We start from the raw sequence: 16,168 nt of genomic DNA on the forward strand, positions 1-16,168 counted from the left end.
AATTTAATTGTTTATATATATATATATATATATATATATATATATATATATATATTTATATATATAATTTACTTTCCTACTTGCATTTATAAGTAACTGGACCTGAGAAGCAGCTGAGTATCTTTTGAGCTTGTTTTCTATACCATTCCTTTTCTTCTTACAGATGCATAGTGAAGTATACTGTATAAAGATTGCACCAACTGCTTTACCTTTTTTTTTTCTTAGGCCTTCTCTCTTCTCTCCTCTCTCTCTCTCTCTCTCTCTCTCTCTCTCTCTCTCTCTCTCTCTCTCTCTCTCTCTCTCCTACACATGCAGGTTCTCTTCTGCGTCACAGCAATTGTATTGGAACGATGAAAACATTATATCTGATTATGCAAGCAGCTATATAACTTGGATTATTTTTTACTGTGGGCCATAATGAGACTGATTTCCAATTATTGGCAAGTAATGCCAGCCAACCATACCAGTTCCCCGCGTAAGCTGGTTTCGTTTTTTGTTCCTGGACATAAGGATGAACTGTCTGGGTTACAAAGCTTTAGCTAAAAGACAGAATGAGTTAGACTGTAGTGCAGTTACTCCTGGTCACCCTTAAGCAAGGTGTGCATACAACCTGTCCTGTATGCCTCGCTTGCTGGTGTGCAGCTTCACTACCTTGCGGAAGAGTTTTAAGCCACATGCTAAGGAACCTCTCCTATACGGAAAGGAGTGGAGTTGTGGGCGTCAGAAGCATCAGAGGAGAATTTCAGTTTCTTCCAGTAGCCTCATCTTTAGCTTTCCTGCTTTATCTTGCAGCTAAAGGAGGTAGTTTCACCAAAAGGACGACTGGATAACCCATGGCAACATCCGGCTTCCTTAAATCTTGCCTAGTTCATGCTGAAGATATCAGAGTAGTGGTTACTGATTTACGTGAGGTACAGCAACAACAGTTTGATCCGGCTCGCACACCATTATCGGTAATCTTCGATCTAACCTTTTATTGCTGTAGTTTTTATTGCTCCATTGTGCACTGACATTAGCTGTGCCCTTTATCGATCCTCTAGTTTTACCCATATTTTTTATTTTCACCTGATTGGTACCTTCCTGCCAACTTTAGCGTTAATGGGCCGTTGATGACGTTGTTGCACGAACAGTCGACAGTCCGTGAATGGTGAAATACTATCAATGAAAACCGCCTGTCACCGGCTGAAGAAATTTTTATATTTTTACGTGGTCTTGAATACGTGTCGTGCAGAGACACGCTCTACTACTTGAAGTTTTATTTCTTATTGGTGGGTAAAATAAACTCGCGTTAATTCCCTTTTCTGTTACGTGCTCATGGTGATGTGGCACATCTGAAGATCCGCATGAATCCAGTATGACTTGAAATGTAAAGACTTTTGAATATTTTATCCATAAGGGACTTGCAACTTCGCTCTCCTGTCGTGCACTAGAAGCGTTGCTCCCTCGACTCAGAGATAAAACCTTTTCAGCAAAGCATAAATAAAAAGCACTGTACTGTATCAGGTGGAATTTTGAGAGAGAGAGAGAGAGAGAGAGAGAGAGAGAGAGAGAGAGAGAGAGAGAGAGAGAGAGAGAGAGATTGGTTCATACACCACACATGAAAAAGGGGTGATATGCCAACCATGCTGAGAAAGTCTTTCGACACAGTCACAGTTGCCAAGTGGTATTGTGTAAAATAAAATATTTTACCACTATTTTCTTTTACCACACAAGAATATTGCTCTGATTGTTGCCATGCCATGGGTGACGTTAGAGCTCCTGAGAAATTGAATTTCTTTAGGTGTGAATCAGGAGTCTTCTTCTTCTTCTTCTTCTTCTTCTTATTCTTCTTCTTCTTCTTCTTCTTCTTCTTCTTCTTCTTCTTCTTCTTCCAATTAAATGCGGTCTAGACCCTTGGTGAAATGTAGCACTGTCACGTGTGAATTCCTCGTGCTCGCGTTTGTTGGTCGAATATTTTTCAACCTTGATTGTTGGGATGGATTATTATTATTATTATTATTATTATTATTATTATTATTATTATTATTATTATTATTATTATTATTTGAAGATGATGGGTTGTCACTGAATTACAGAGAAACAGGCATTACTGATCATCAACACTGGCTACTTTTGATGGCCATCCTCTTCTCTCAGCCGACAAAGTCCTTAGCAAGGAACAAGACTGAGCGTTCTACTTTTATACTGTAACACTAACTAGGAAAGAACAGTCACAAAGTAACATGAAATAAAAATTAATAATGCACAACGAAAATAGAATAAATTGTAAATTAAACATTTTATGGCTGAATATATCTTAAAGGGAAATTGTCTCAACACATCAAATACTTGATCAAGTTATCTACAACACACACACACACACACACAGTCAGTCAAGACGCCTGCACACAAAACTTCACATACAAAGTTACACACAAACACTGTATATTCGTAGGCTCCTATCAGATTCTACTGAGAAATGATTAACAATTTAATGAGTTTCTTTCACGAAATAGAGATGTATTTTCCTCGATATCAAGTTCTTTCAGAGCTATAAATAGCTAGCGGTCGGTCTACCGCGCCGTTAACTATCGATTTCAACTTGGATGGGCTTAACACATCGCTTACATCTCGGCTAGACCTCCGTCGGTGCCGTATCGGCCTCGAGTTTGAGGTTATTTCAAACTGATCCACGATAACTCCTTCACTTGCTCCTCGACAAATATTGAGGACTCCGCTCTGAACGCTCATCCAAGGACTCGGTCTATTTTGGGAAAGGAAACGCTCTGCTGACCGTCTGCGAAACGAGTGCACCTCACGCGATGCACTGTAGGCGTTGCTTAAAGTTCTTTGCAGTGTCCCTTCGGCCCCTCGTTGTAGCCCCTTTCATTCCTGTTACTGTACCTCCGTTCATATTATCTTCCATCTTACTCCCACCCTCTCCTAACAATTGTTTCAGTGCATCTAAGAGGTTTTCCTCCTGTCACACCTTTAGAACCTCCTTTACACTTAATTTCCCTTTCAGCGCAGAATGACCTCACAAGTCCCAGCGCTTGGCCCGTGGCCCAAATTTTATATTTCAATTTCAATTCCGTACTGTATAAGTCGGACACGTTTTACAATAAACGTATATGAAGGGAAAAAATAAATAAAGCGTATAAAAATCAGGGAAATGTTTGGGATTTTAGATAGAATGTGAAATTTAGGCCAAAGGCCAAGCACTGAGACCTGTGAGGTCATTCAGCGCTAAAAGGGAAACAGTGAAAATGTTTGAAAGGTGTAACAGGAGGAAAGCCTTGCAGTTGCACTATGAGACAATTGTTAGGAGAGGGCAGAAAGTAAGATGGAAGAGAGAGAATATGAACCGAGGTACAGTAAAAGGAATAAAAGGGGTTGCAGCCAGGGGCCGAAGGGGCACTGCAAGGAACCTTAAGTAATGCCTCCAGTGCACCGCGTGAGGTGCATTGATGGCACTACCCCCATCCCATACGGGGGTTTGGGATTTTGTAGATTATTATGTAGAAATTCAGCATTCCATTATTAAAATTTATTTGGCGAAGTTGCCTACAAGAAATAAAACAAGGCAATCATTGCACTGAATGGAGATCTCGTCTAGTAAAGCAAAGAAATATATGAAAACCATCTTAAATTTTTTACTTTCCATAAGTGCTAGGTTTCACTGAAAGATAAATTTCTAATGGAAACTGGTTTTGGAGTGAAATTATTTATTCGAACTTAAGCCTTCTAAACTTATAAAATGAAAGACCCCGGAGGCGAAAGTGATAAGGTCAAGTTTTTATTCAAATCCAGATATTGTTAAACTTTTTTTTCATTATCGCAGTATTATTATTTCTTTTCATTACTGCAGTATTATTATTCAGTCTCTCACCTAGACTTTCCCTGTCATTATCTGTGACCCGCTGTTCTAAATCATCTTCGCAATTAAACGAGAGAGACCCCGTAGGGGGATAGTGCCGTCAGTGCACCTCATGCGGTGCACTGTAGGCATTACTTAAGATTCTTTGCAGTGTCCCTTCGGCCCCTAGCTGCAACCTCTTTCATTCCTTTTACTGTATCTCCATTCATATTCTCTTTTTCCGTCTTACAGTTCACCCTCTCCTAACAATTGATTCATAGTGCAACTGCGAGGCTTTCCTCCTGTGACACCATTCAAACTTTTTCACTGTCAGTTTCCGTTCCAGCGCTGAATGGCCTTAGTTGCCCCAGTGCTTGGCATGTATGCCCAAAATCTATAAATCAAACAATCAGTCAAACGAGAGAGAGAGAAAAAAATGGAAGAGTTGGGAGAACAAGACTTCTGTATCATAATGACGGTGCTCTTCTGTTTTTGTTTACCTCATGAGATTTCTGTGTTTTATTTTAATTCATTGAAAGGTCTGTTGTGTAGGATTCCTTCATAAGTTCTGTACTATTTTTCTTCCCTTATAAGAATATTTTTTGCCTCATCCTGTGCTGATAGTGTATCAACTTCACTATAATTATTTTTAAATATTTTCCTCATCAGTAGCATAAATAGTTTTAATATTTCTTGTAAGGACTGCTGCCGTTTAGTGTTATATCCTCTGTACGGGCCAACTTAATGTGAGTACTGTTCAGTGACACATTTGCTTTTATATGCATACTACATGTGTCATTAGGCTAGCAGCAATGACAATAGCTGTGATGTTGTCAGTGTAACTGTTCAATTTCATCTTCTAATTGTGTTTTGTGCTGTCTCTACTGTGCCTGCAATTCACTATTTGTATATAGTCATGGACAGAAATAAAATATGTTATTATTGAGGCGCTTTCGGTACACTGCAGAGATAACAAAGTGATTCTTGCGGTTTCCTGGGAAACAACCTCAACCAGAAAGGTTATTTAACGATGTATGCTGTTCACCGAAGATGCATTTGTACATTACACTTCAAATATGTACGCATATATGCGTGTTATATGTAAGTACTTTTTATCGGTGACTGTTTCTCTTTACAGTTCGCGTTTCTTATTAATATATTTTCATATTGATTGCAAACTCTTTCTTTCTTCTGTTCCGTGTGTTCCTTTGATGCCTAGCGGGATTGATACCACACTTCCTTTACTTGTTTTGTGCTTTGTTTCATTACTGCTCCGTGTAACAGAGTTCAGTAGATCGAATTTCATTCTTTGGTGCAAAGTTCTGTCATTTTTAATCCATTCTCCCTCGCATTATTAATTACTTATATAGTTTGCTTTAACTTCTGTGTTCGTGTGAGTTAAATCCTGGTCAGATTTGAGTTGCCTTTCATTATTCATTTTTGAATAAAAATTGTATTTTTACAGTTCTGCTTACATAATACTTTGTCCTTGGGATCTTGTGTATTTTTGCTATAAAAGCTGAGTGGATGTAAAATTGGTGAAGAGATTCTTTCCCTAAAGGTTCTTACTCTTGAACAATTTGTCTGTTAATACACAGTTCACAATTATCTTAATTTTATTGCAAAGTGACAGAAGTTTGAAACAACCTCAAGGAGTCTGATCCCTTAAAAACTATGAAACTATGCCTGAAGAGTAAAAATAAGGTATTGTTTGTTGCTTTGTCTGTTATTGCGAAAGTTGCATAGGTTGGCGACGTGCTACCTTTCACATTGCTTGGATCTGCTGCCAAATTAGGGAAGACAGTCATGCCTATGCAACTGCAATTATCACCATTCTTACTGAATGCTGTGGAGGTTTCATGTTGTGGATGTTCATACCCGATTTTGCAGCTAAAGTATGAATGTGGCAGTGATCACTGTGTTGTTTTTTCTATAGAATCATCCCCTTCCAGTGGAAACAGCTATGTATGTATGTATGTATATATATGTGTGTGTGTGTGTCAGTTGACTTGAATGCTAGGAAAAAAAAAGAATAAACCGTTATTTGACAGGGCTTTCCTCAACCACTTAAATGCAAAACATCGCGGATTTAATAAAAGCAAATGAAAGTCCTCGATTGATATTTGATATTGGTTAGCAACAGTAAAAAACTATAATTTATGTTGTAAAGCGCTAAATATCCCTTTTTCGATGGTATAGGAAGTTTTCTCTTTCCTTTGGGCATGGACCATATCCTTTTCGATCCCATGCCCAGGACAGTCAAGAAAAAGGAAGAAGACATCCATTGCGAACTAAGATTTACGACCATTACCGGCGACGGGTCGCTAGCACTACGGAATAACAGATAATGGTATAAAAATTCTATCCTTTTAGAGCATCTGCGGATTGTGTCAGAATAAAAAAAAAAAATAAAAACGCTTGCTGAGTTACAATATTCTTTTTTCCCACCAGTAATCCTACTTGGCGTCTGGGCGAGCTCTTGCTCCTTTTCGAAAATCATAGCTCGTTTGGGCGCACGTGATGTTCATATCACGCGATGTTTAGAACAACACGCCTGTCGTTCGTTCGGTTGCCCCTTTAAACTGACGTTCCTGATTTCTTTTCTTTGAATTTTTGAGGTTCTGTATGTTTGATTAAGTATTTCTGAGCATAGCGAATGGTCATTTTATGCATAATAACACCCCCAACGAAATAAATATATGGGCTGTAAATTTTACGCTATTGTTGGAAGTTGACTTGCACGTGTATGTTAGCGGACAGGAATGCGACGTTGGCGGCCGTATAACGAACCCCCATATGATCAAATCTAAAATGGCAAGTATGACCATACGATAACAACAATACGTACTCCAGAAGCGACCAAAATGAAAGTGACACCACATACGATAACAAATGAAAAATGAAATCAAAGGTAAATAAAAAGAAAATAAGCTGGCATTCGTACGAAACGTTACATTACCTTGAATGTTCGTCCAAGTAGTGAAGGGAAGACTCAGCGAGAGAGGTGGCATTGGCAAGCGTGTTTGGCCTGGTTGTAGTCGACTTTCAGTGCAATCTAAGACCTGTCATTGACCTCATCGCCATGCCGTTTGTGATGTTGTATATTGCTTAAATATATTACTGCTGCGGAAGATCGCGGTGTGGGAGCGCCATCACTATCTCGTGGTAATGTCTGTGCAGTGAAGAGGGATTGTTTACAGTGTAAGTAGCCTAGAGACGCGAGAGGCCGAAAATTGTGACTCGTTCTTCTTGAGTGATAGACGGCGGGTGATTTAAAGTGGTAGAAAGCTGTCATTTGCCGTATATGAGGAAGCAGAGTGACAGAAAGCTGTCATTTACCGTATACGAAGATGCTGTTGTACCCATAAATGATATCTGCCATTGCCTCTCACAGTAAGAGGGGAAACGACTTGTGGCATATCCTTAAGTTTTAGTGCTTTGTTGATTTCTATAGTGAATTAGCTGTTCTTGGGCCGTGGAGCCAGGAGGATGAGGCACCACATTTGCCCAATCTTTTGAAATATATGCCCATTCTTTTGAAAAACTTTTCTCAATATGTGTGTGTTCTCATTCACAGACAGACATCTTAATAAACTCGGACGAAATCGAGATGAGTATAGTTAGGGGGGAGGTGGGAGGGCTTTGATACTAACAAAGGGAGCCAACAGCTTTCACCTTTTAACGAGAATCTTTTTCATTTTCGATGACATTTACTCACTCAATGTTATTTGTTGACCTGTGCTCATGACTTTTTAAAAAAGGATTTTTTTTAATTCATATGGTGTTTTATTAATTTTTGTAGTTACATAAAGAGGACCAGAGAGGAAACAAGTTTCTTTTTGAGTACCCTTCCATGTCTTTTCTATTTATTTTCTTTGATTTCTTTGGTTTTAAAACTTCCTAACCAGTCATTATATTTCGATTTCATAACACAGGTATTTTGAGTTACATTTATTATTTATAATTATACTTAATAGTTTATACGTCGTTTGTCCATTTACTGTTATATGACAGCGTTCTCTGGAAGCTGATCTTATATTTCAGTTGACTCTACGTCAGCCCAGATCACAGGTGAATTGATAAGTAGGTAGGTGACCGTAGTATTAATATAGAAACCCAGACACAGGTGAATTGAGAAGTAGGTAGGTGACTTTAGCATTATATAGAAAATACAGGTGGGAAATAACGACTTTAAAGTGTTAAGTTGGTTAACTTTCTGGTACCGAGATGAAAATAGTTCATCGTGAAAGAATAGGTCAAAACATTAATTGATTTCCTGTGTGCCTATGAAGCTATATATATATATATATATATATATATATATATATATATATATATATATATATATATATATATATATATATATATACTTACTGTATATTTTATGTATATATATATTTATAAAATTTTAACATACCGTGGTTTATATACAATCAAGAAGCTACAAATGTCGTTTAATATTCAATTCATGCTACTTCGGGAATATCCCTGATTGGGAATGATCATCTAAAGAGAAATTATAAGTGATAAATGGATCGGTACCGCCGCGTCTCGATCCGTCGACCCAATACCTATCAACGATCAATTTATCACTTATAATACCCTTACGATCACCATTCCCCATCGGGAATATTACTGAAAGTAGCGTGAATTGGATATTAAACGACATTTGCAGCTTCATGATTGTATATAAATCACGGTGTGTTAAAATTTCATAAAGTTTAGTATATATATCTTAGTTTAACCAGACCATATAAATATATATATATAATATATATTTATATATGTATTATAATATATATAAATAAATTATATAAATATATATTTTTTTTTTCATGTCACCCCCTTCCCATCCCTTCTCACCCCCCTTCCTATCTGGGCTGAACTTGGACTTAAAGGGCATCAGGAGTATTACTATTCATCTCGGCAACCTCAAAACTATGGATTACACACTAATCTCTGTTGTTTTCGGTTGTTTTTACATGTCACCCCCTTCCCACCCCTTCTTACCCCCACTTCCTATCAGGGCTGAACTTGGACTTAAAGGGCATTGGGAGTGTCACTATTCATCTCAGAGACCTCGAAAACTATGGATTAGACACTAATATTAATCTGTTATTTTCGGTTATTTTTTATGTCACCCCCTTCCCACCCCCACTTCCTATCGGGGCTGAACTTGAACTTGAAGGGCATCGGGAGTGTCACTATTTATCTCAGCAACCTCGAAAACTATGGATTAGACACTAATATTTGTTGTTTTCGGTTATTTTTTACGTCGCCCCCTTCCCACCCCCCACTTCCTTTTGGGCCTGAACTTGGACTTAAAGGGCATCAGGTGTATTACTATTCATCTCGGCGACCTCGAAAACTATGGATTAGACACTATATAATATCTGTTGTTTCCAGTTATTTTTACATGTCACCCCCTTCCCATATAATATCTGTTGTTTCCAGTTATTTTTACATGTCACCCCCTTCCCACCCCTTCTCACCCCCACTTCCTATCAGGGCTGAACTTGAACTTAAAGGGCATTGGGAGTGTCACTATTCATCTCAGCAACCTCGAAAACTATGGATTAGACACTAATATCTGTTATTTTCGGTTATTTTTTACATAACCCCCTTCCCACCCCCACTTCCTACCGGGGCTGAACTTGGACTTAAAGGGCATCGGGAGTGTCACTGTTCATCTCAGCAACCGCAAAAACTATGGATTAGACACTAATATCTGTCGTTTTTGGTTATTTTTACGTCACCCCCTTCCCACCCCCACCCCCTTTGTTGCCAGTGATGTCTTACCCCCACAGTATTCTTTCCCAGATAGTAAGTCATATGTGTACTAAGTTTGGTTGAAATTGCTCAATAAGGTTCAGAGTTATGTGGGAACAAACACACACACATAAATACATACATCCATTTATATATATATATATATATATATATATATATATATATATATATATATATATATATATATATATATATATATATATATATATGAATATAAGAAGGCCCATAAAACACTATTTAAACGTTGAAACCATATATTTCAGGCACTAGCTTCTGTGCCCCTGTTCACTGGTAGAATATGGACAGGTGGAAAGTTACAATGGAATATATACAAAAACATAAAGGTGTGGCCCTAGGCCTCCGATGCTATGGAGGTGGCGTTTCTTAAGGAGGAAATGGCCAAATTCCCTAGTGGTTTTTGGCCTCATTAGCTCCGTTTGGCGATGGATCTGGCGGTCGCGTTTCCTGGGTCATCTTCTTCATGAGGGATTTGAGGATTAAGGTGTCGATGTCATCCGATTTCCAATGTCCTCTGACAGGTTCATATTGTTGGTTTGATTGATGATAGCAGATTCCAGTATCCTTCTTTTGTACGGACAGCTACTTTTGAAAACCAACTCCACCCACTCCAGTTATGGCATGCCCTGTATTTCCTGATATCAGAAATACAGGGCATGCCATTAACTGAGTGGCGGAGTTGGTTTTCAAAAGTAGCTGTCCGTACAAAAGAAGGATACTGGAATCTGCTATCATCAATCAAACCAACAATATGAACCTGTCAGGAGGACATTGGAAATCGGATGACATCGACACCTTAATCCTCAAATCCCCTCATGAAGAAGATGACCCAGAAACGCGACCGCCAGATCCATCGCCAAACGGGAGCTAATGAGGCCAAAACCACTAGGAATTTGGCCATTCTCCCCCTTAAGAAACGCCACCTCCATAGCATCGGAGGCCTAGGGCCACACCTTTATGTTTTTGTATATATACCATTGTAACTTTCCACCTGTCCATATTCTACTAGTGAACAGGGGCACAGAAGCTAGTGCCCGAAATATATGGTTTCAAACGTTTAAATAGTGTTTTATGGGCCTTCTTATATTCATATTACACTGTAGTATTACAGGAAAGACATTCATATATATATATATATATATATATATATATATATATTTATATATATATATATAGATATACACATAATATACTTAGTACATATATATATGACAAAGTTTGAAATACAAGTAATGCAAAATTTTCTGCTCGTATTACCTTGTACGTTCAGTGTAGTACAGGTGGTTACTCGATACAGTAGTTGAGAACAATAATTGCTTTACATTATCATTACTAAATTTGCTCTGGAACTCTTCTTTCAGTTATGTTTTGTTTAGTTCAGCTCTGTTTATGTGCGGTTGCAGTTATAGTCCTGTGATGACCATATAACTAACGTTGTGCAGACCTTGTAAATTGTCTTGACTTGGCATGCCTTCCACGGTCTTTGGTAATAGTTCTCTAGCATAGTTGTGCGTCTAACCACATTTTCCTCCACTATCTTTTGGACTTTTTTTTTCGGTGATCGAAGGTCTAATTAGAATGCTGTTTGGTGAATTATTAATGTAGTATGCACGTTTCACCTTATACAGTATGTTGTATTCTCAATATTATTGTATTGATGTCTCCTAATTGAGAGTGCTGCTCGCGGGGACATCTGTTGTCTTGATTTGTGTACGTGAGGTTTAGATAATTAGTGTAAATTGCTGGTGGGTATTGTTAGTATTAATTTCATAACTTACGAAGTTGCTCTTAAATTTTTTTCAAGTTGTTTTTATATTTCATTGACACTTCAAAAATTAATATCTCATGATTCAGATGCTTTCCATTCAATGTTGTGACTGAATTCAAACATGGCTCCGGAACTTCGTAATGTCACAGACAGCGGGACAAAGTTTGTTGAGTTTTGATCAGCTTCTTTGTAAAAACCGTGTTTCTAGAAGGAAAATACAGGTAGTTTATTGCTCTCCATTACAGGTGTCAGATATTCTTCCTCAGAGTCCACATCATTGCAGAAGTGCAGATTATGCCACTACTGTAATTTGCAGAAGTGTTTTCCCGTTTCCCTTTATCACTCGAGTTGTGATTATATGACTGACATGTTTTATATAAAAAAAAATAGCAATAAGTAATGCATTGTGTATATGAAGTTTATCAGACCCAAAGCTAGGATAACTTGGTGTTATATTAAAAAAAATATATGATTTACGTTTGTCATCATTAGTGATATGAATTGACAGGACTTACGTGGTGTAGGATTTGTCTCGGTAAGGGAGGTCTGATATGAAGTCAGCGATCTGACTTTCTCCCACAGATTTTGGTGACCTGTATTAAAAGCATCCTACTTAGCATCTAGTAAGCCTAACATCCATACCTTACCCTGTGATGCGGGAACACTGTTAACCGTCGCAAAGTACAAATCTGGTTAATTTAAAGAGTTCTTCAGAGAACCGTACCCAGTTGAATTGATCTTCGTGATGCCCGTCATTCTGACCAGGTTTTCGTTGAAGAACCGCTGTAGAAATCATATAAAACCTATAATAGAACCTATATATATATATATATATATATATATATATATATATATATATATATATATATATATATATATATATATATATATATATATATATATATCAGGAAGATGTACTTTCCTGCCATATCAAGGAGCGTTGGCTCAATAATTTATTCATACATTCCCACTTTAGCCTTCATGGATACTATTAGTCTCTTCCTAATGGGTTGCACATGCCATCCTGTCTTTCTTGCTTCATCTTCTCGCTATCACCTGTTACTCTTGCTCCCAATATAAATGAAATGCTTCCGTTCTCCTATCTTCCGTGTTAAGTCACTTCTCCATCTTCCTGGTTTCTATTTAACCCCCGTAATCATACCTTAATTCACATTTATTTTTCACTAGTCAGTAGCGTTCCTTTTGTACACTGTGATTAATTTTTAACCTCAGAACCGCTGAAGCATATTTATGTATCGTAGATTGTTATGTCGAGTTTGCATTTCTTTAATGATTTTTGCAATAGTTTTTCCTTGTTAACCTGGATACGTCAGTGTAACATCATTGCTTTAGACGAAGATGGAAAAGGCCAAGTCATAGCTGTGATGATGCTCTGCGGAGAAAAGAACTGACGATTTAACAACATAGCGTGAAAAAGCATGTTGAAATATGGTCTACTTACACTGTTTAGTAAAAGAATGAACGATATTATTCTTGCATCCTCCAGAAAAGATATTCCTAGTACGGTTAATTAGTGAGTAAAAACACTGAGATGCTCTCACAGTATCTTCCGCATCAAGAAAAGGCTTTGCTGTTAAACCAATGGGACTCATTAGTTGGTTTTTTCCTCTGGTAAAGTAGTTTACCTTTTCCATCACTTTCACCTTCTGTAGAAATATCTACCTCATAGTTGCGCCTTGTTCATTTCGTCCATCCCCGTTTAACATAATTTAATAATGTGGTATAGGCCTCGCCTTAAACGTAATGCGAATTCCGTGGAATTGCAAATCCTTTTGTTGTGTGACATAGATATAAGCTCCCATTAATGAATTAGGCCTGTTACAAAAATAGGATAAAAAAGTTCAAGAGGAATCTAAACTTCTGAAATGTGCATTCATGTGTATTATGATGGTGCAGGTTTTGGAAATGGGAATTTTATTACAGTGTAATATAGATTTTTAATTCAGATATTTCAAGTTGAACAGCAATTTTTTACATACGAGTCGATTATAAGGAGACTTCATAGAGAATTCCCCCTCTCCCCCTAAACTTTTTTGGTTCGCATTTTAACTCGTTTTGGGTTTTTTCTAATTTTTTTTTCTTGTTTTTTAACGATGAAGTGATCTGCGCTTCCAGGTTTTGATTCTGAATTTCCCTCATCATTTTTCGCCTCCCTTTAGTGTTATATCCCCAAAAAGTCACTAAAAAAAAAAACTTGAATTCACATACTGTCCGACGTAAAAAAATAAACCACTATCACTCAAAACTACTACAGATTCTTCCGAGAATTCTGTACTTGAACTCTTTTTCAGTAAAGGTTGCCACCTTTTACAGCAAGACGTATTTCATTAGTAAATCACCGCGCGTTTCACGTCTGCTATATTTGAAACCCGCTAACACATTTTTTCTCCTATCCGGCGATTGCGTTCAGTAGGGAACAAAGGCTTTCGTGCTGGTAGGACGTGTCTGTGAACTGCTCTGTGAAAAGTGCCTGACTTGAACGATGTTCAAAGCGAATACGTAGAGGAGGAAGGAAAAAGAGAAAATAAATACTGTAGAAATTAATTCAAGTAAAGGGAAGATCAAGCTATCATACGAACATTACCTCATAATTATCGAAGCAGCATGTAAAGATGGAACACAAAATAAACTACTGGAGAAGGATTAGTCAACCCAAATCGAGAGAGAGTCAGCAACCTGCGGACATTGTTCTTGGGAAGTTGACGATGAAGGAGCTTACTGTGAAATGTGTGACGCATGGTCTCATTATGAATATTCAGGTATCGAGGTCGGATACACACCCATACTTCGTAGCGATGACATATTGTACATCTGTAATAATTGCAAGAGTTCTGAACGACATACAAAAAACTCACTGAAGATGAACTTGAAGAAATAAAAGAAAACAGAGATATTAACAAAGTTGATTCAGGATTCGGCTCAGAAAACTAGTGACGTAATTATGATTAAAATAACTGCGCTAGTTGAACAGGTTAAAACAACAAGAGATGGACAATTACTTGTAAGATTTTCTGACAGGAAAAACTGAGAAAAAACAAAAACGGAGATTCAGAAAATCAGCAGTGCATCAGTAAATGAGAAGGGTAAACTTAAACAAAAAATAAAAGTAGTCTATGTCCCGAAGGATGAAGATGACATTGTAAAGAAAAAACCATGGATAGCAGCCTTATTTCTGAAAATGACGACCTGAAAATTGTAAAGGAAATGCTAGCTAAAGATGACAAATATAACCGCTATATCATTAAATGCACACCACAAATACGAAAGGCTGTCTATGATAGATGTGACAAATTGTGTACGCTGTATAGCCGTTGCAAAGTATACGACTGTTACATGCCATATCAATGCTATAAATGCCACGAATTTGGTCACAGCGCAACAAATTGTAGAAATGACCAAGCTTGCCCTAGATGTGGTGAAAATTACAAATCAAATGAATGTGCTAGCAACATCAAGTGTAAAAATTATGTAAAGAAAGGCCATAGTGATACTAAACATAAAACTTATGATGGCAATAAGTGCACAGTATATAGAATGTGTCAAAGGTGAAAAATAATACGGATCATGGCTTTGACTAATAATCTTCTTTGCACTATAATACAAGAAGAGAGCAGATTTAAAAAAGAACTAAAGACTCTCCTATTCTGCAGGAACTACGATAAGACTACTATTCTGCGGGAGCTACGATAGTTTTATAAAATATAAGAAGCACCTTATTTTGAAAACGTACAAGGGCCCGCCAGAGAGGGAATTATCCGTGTGGAGGGCTGTACATACCAAACAAAGTGAAAGTGAAACACACTGTCTCCGATAGAGGCACTGATGACGTCGACGACTATGAAGTGCGGAGCAGCTTCGCTAACGTAAGCTCCGAGGTTACTTTAGCAGCGTTTCGTCAATATATACTAAAGTCGACAACAATTGTTCGTTGTTCATATCGCGCGCTGTCATTCATAAATGATTCACATGTTCTGTAAGGCTTTTGTCTCTCTGTAGCTAATTGAGAAACGTCAAGTCAGTTTACCCAGAAGGAGAGTGCTAAGGGTCTTCGTCCAGTTGATGTTCTTAGTTGTTAGGCAGACTTGACTCTTGTGGAACGCATCCAACACGACTTTCGTTCACAATGCCGTTCGTTTTCCAGGCTGAACTTTGCAGCGTGGTGGGTTTGGTTCATTGGAGTCTTATATTTGGATGTCATTGTGTGCAGCGTGGTGGGTTTGGTTCATTGGAGTCTTATATTTGGATGTCATTGTGTTCGGATACGCTTTAAACCACATTTTGCTCGTCGTGTTATTCTTCATGAGCCTGATCGATACTTACAATATCTGGTTCCCGTATGCGTGTGTGTGTGTGTGTGTGTGTGTGTGTGTAGAGAGAGAGAGAGAGAGGGGAGGGGGCACCCAAAACTGAAAAATCTGGTTTCAATGAACTTGACGTCACGCATTGAAAGCGTTATTTCGAAGAATTATGAAATCCCTGATATTTTCAACCAAACATGTAAAATTTGGGGTGTTACATCGTTAATTGTAGAAAAACACCTGTGTATTTATATAAAAAGGTGTTCCCTAGTAAGGAGCTGTGTCATTGAATCTGCGTGAAAAAGGTGATTCAAGTCCATTCTTCAGCAATCTGTTAGCCTTTCCCACTTGTTAGATATCGCATCAAACGTGTAAAGGATGCACCGCGCACACTCACTGGCCATAGAGATAAAGGCGCTTTCCATTTAAAAGCTCCCT

General features: G+C 37.8%; 2 protein-coding genes across 38 annotated transcripts in view; one reads left to right on the forward strand and one right to left on the reverse strand.

Moving 5' to 3' along the window:
- LOC136849127 (arylsulfatase A-like) overlaps nucleotides 1-6,935 on the reverse strand; it is a 56,640-nt gene extending 49,705 nt beyond the window's left edge. The window contains exon 1 of the mRNA XM_067122149.1: nucleotides 6,795-6,935. The gene's annotated coding sequence lies outside the window, so the exon portion shown is untranslated. The remainder of the gene's footprint in view (nucleotides 1-6,794) is intronic.
- LOC136849122 (5-phosphohydroxy-L-lysine phospho-lyase-like) overlaps nucleotides 1-16,168 on the forward strand; it is a 128,076-nt gene that overhangs the window by 44,614 nt on the left and 67,294 nt on the right. For 5 of the 37 annotated variants that reach the window (XM_067122112.1, XM_067122124.1, XM_067122118.1 and 2 more), the window contains exon 1: nucleotides 6,861-7,000. The exons of 15 other annotated variants lie outside the window; for them this stretch is intronic. The gene's annotated coding sequence lies outside the window, so the exon portion shown is untranslated. Of the gene's footprint in view, nucleotides 1-6,805; nucleotides 6,840-6,860; nucleotides 7,037-16,168 lie in introns of those variants that run through there. 17 more of the 37 variants (XM_067122111.1, XM_067122123.1, XM_067122117.1 and 14 more) reach the window with 8 other exon arrangements.

The sequence above is a fragment of the Macrobrachium rosenbergii genome, chromosome 20, assembly GCF_040412425.1.
Source record: "Macrobrachium rosenbergii isolate ZJJX-2024 chromosome 20, ASM4041242v1, whole genome shotgun sequence".
Lineage (NCBI taxonomy): Eukaryota > Metazoa > Arthropoda > Malacostraca > Decapoda > Palaemonidae > Macrobrachium > Macrobrachium rosenbergii.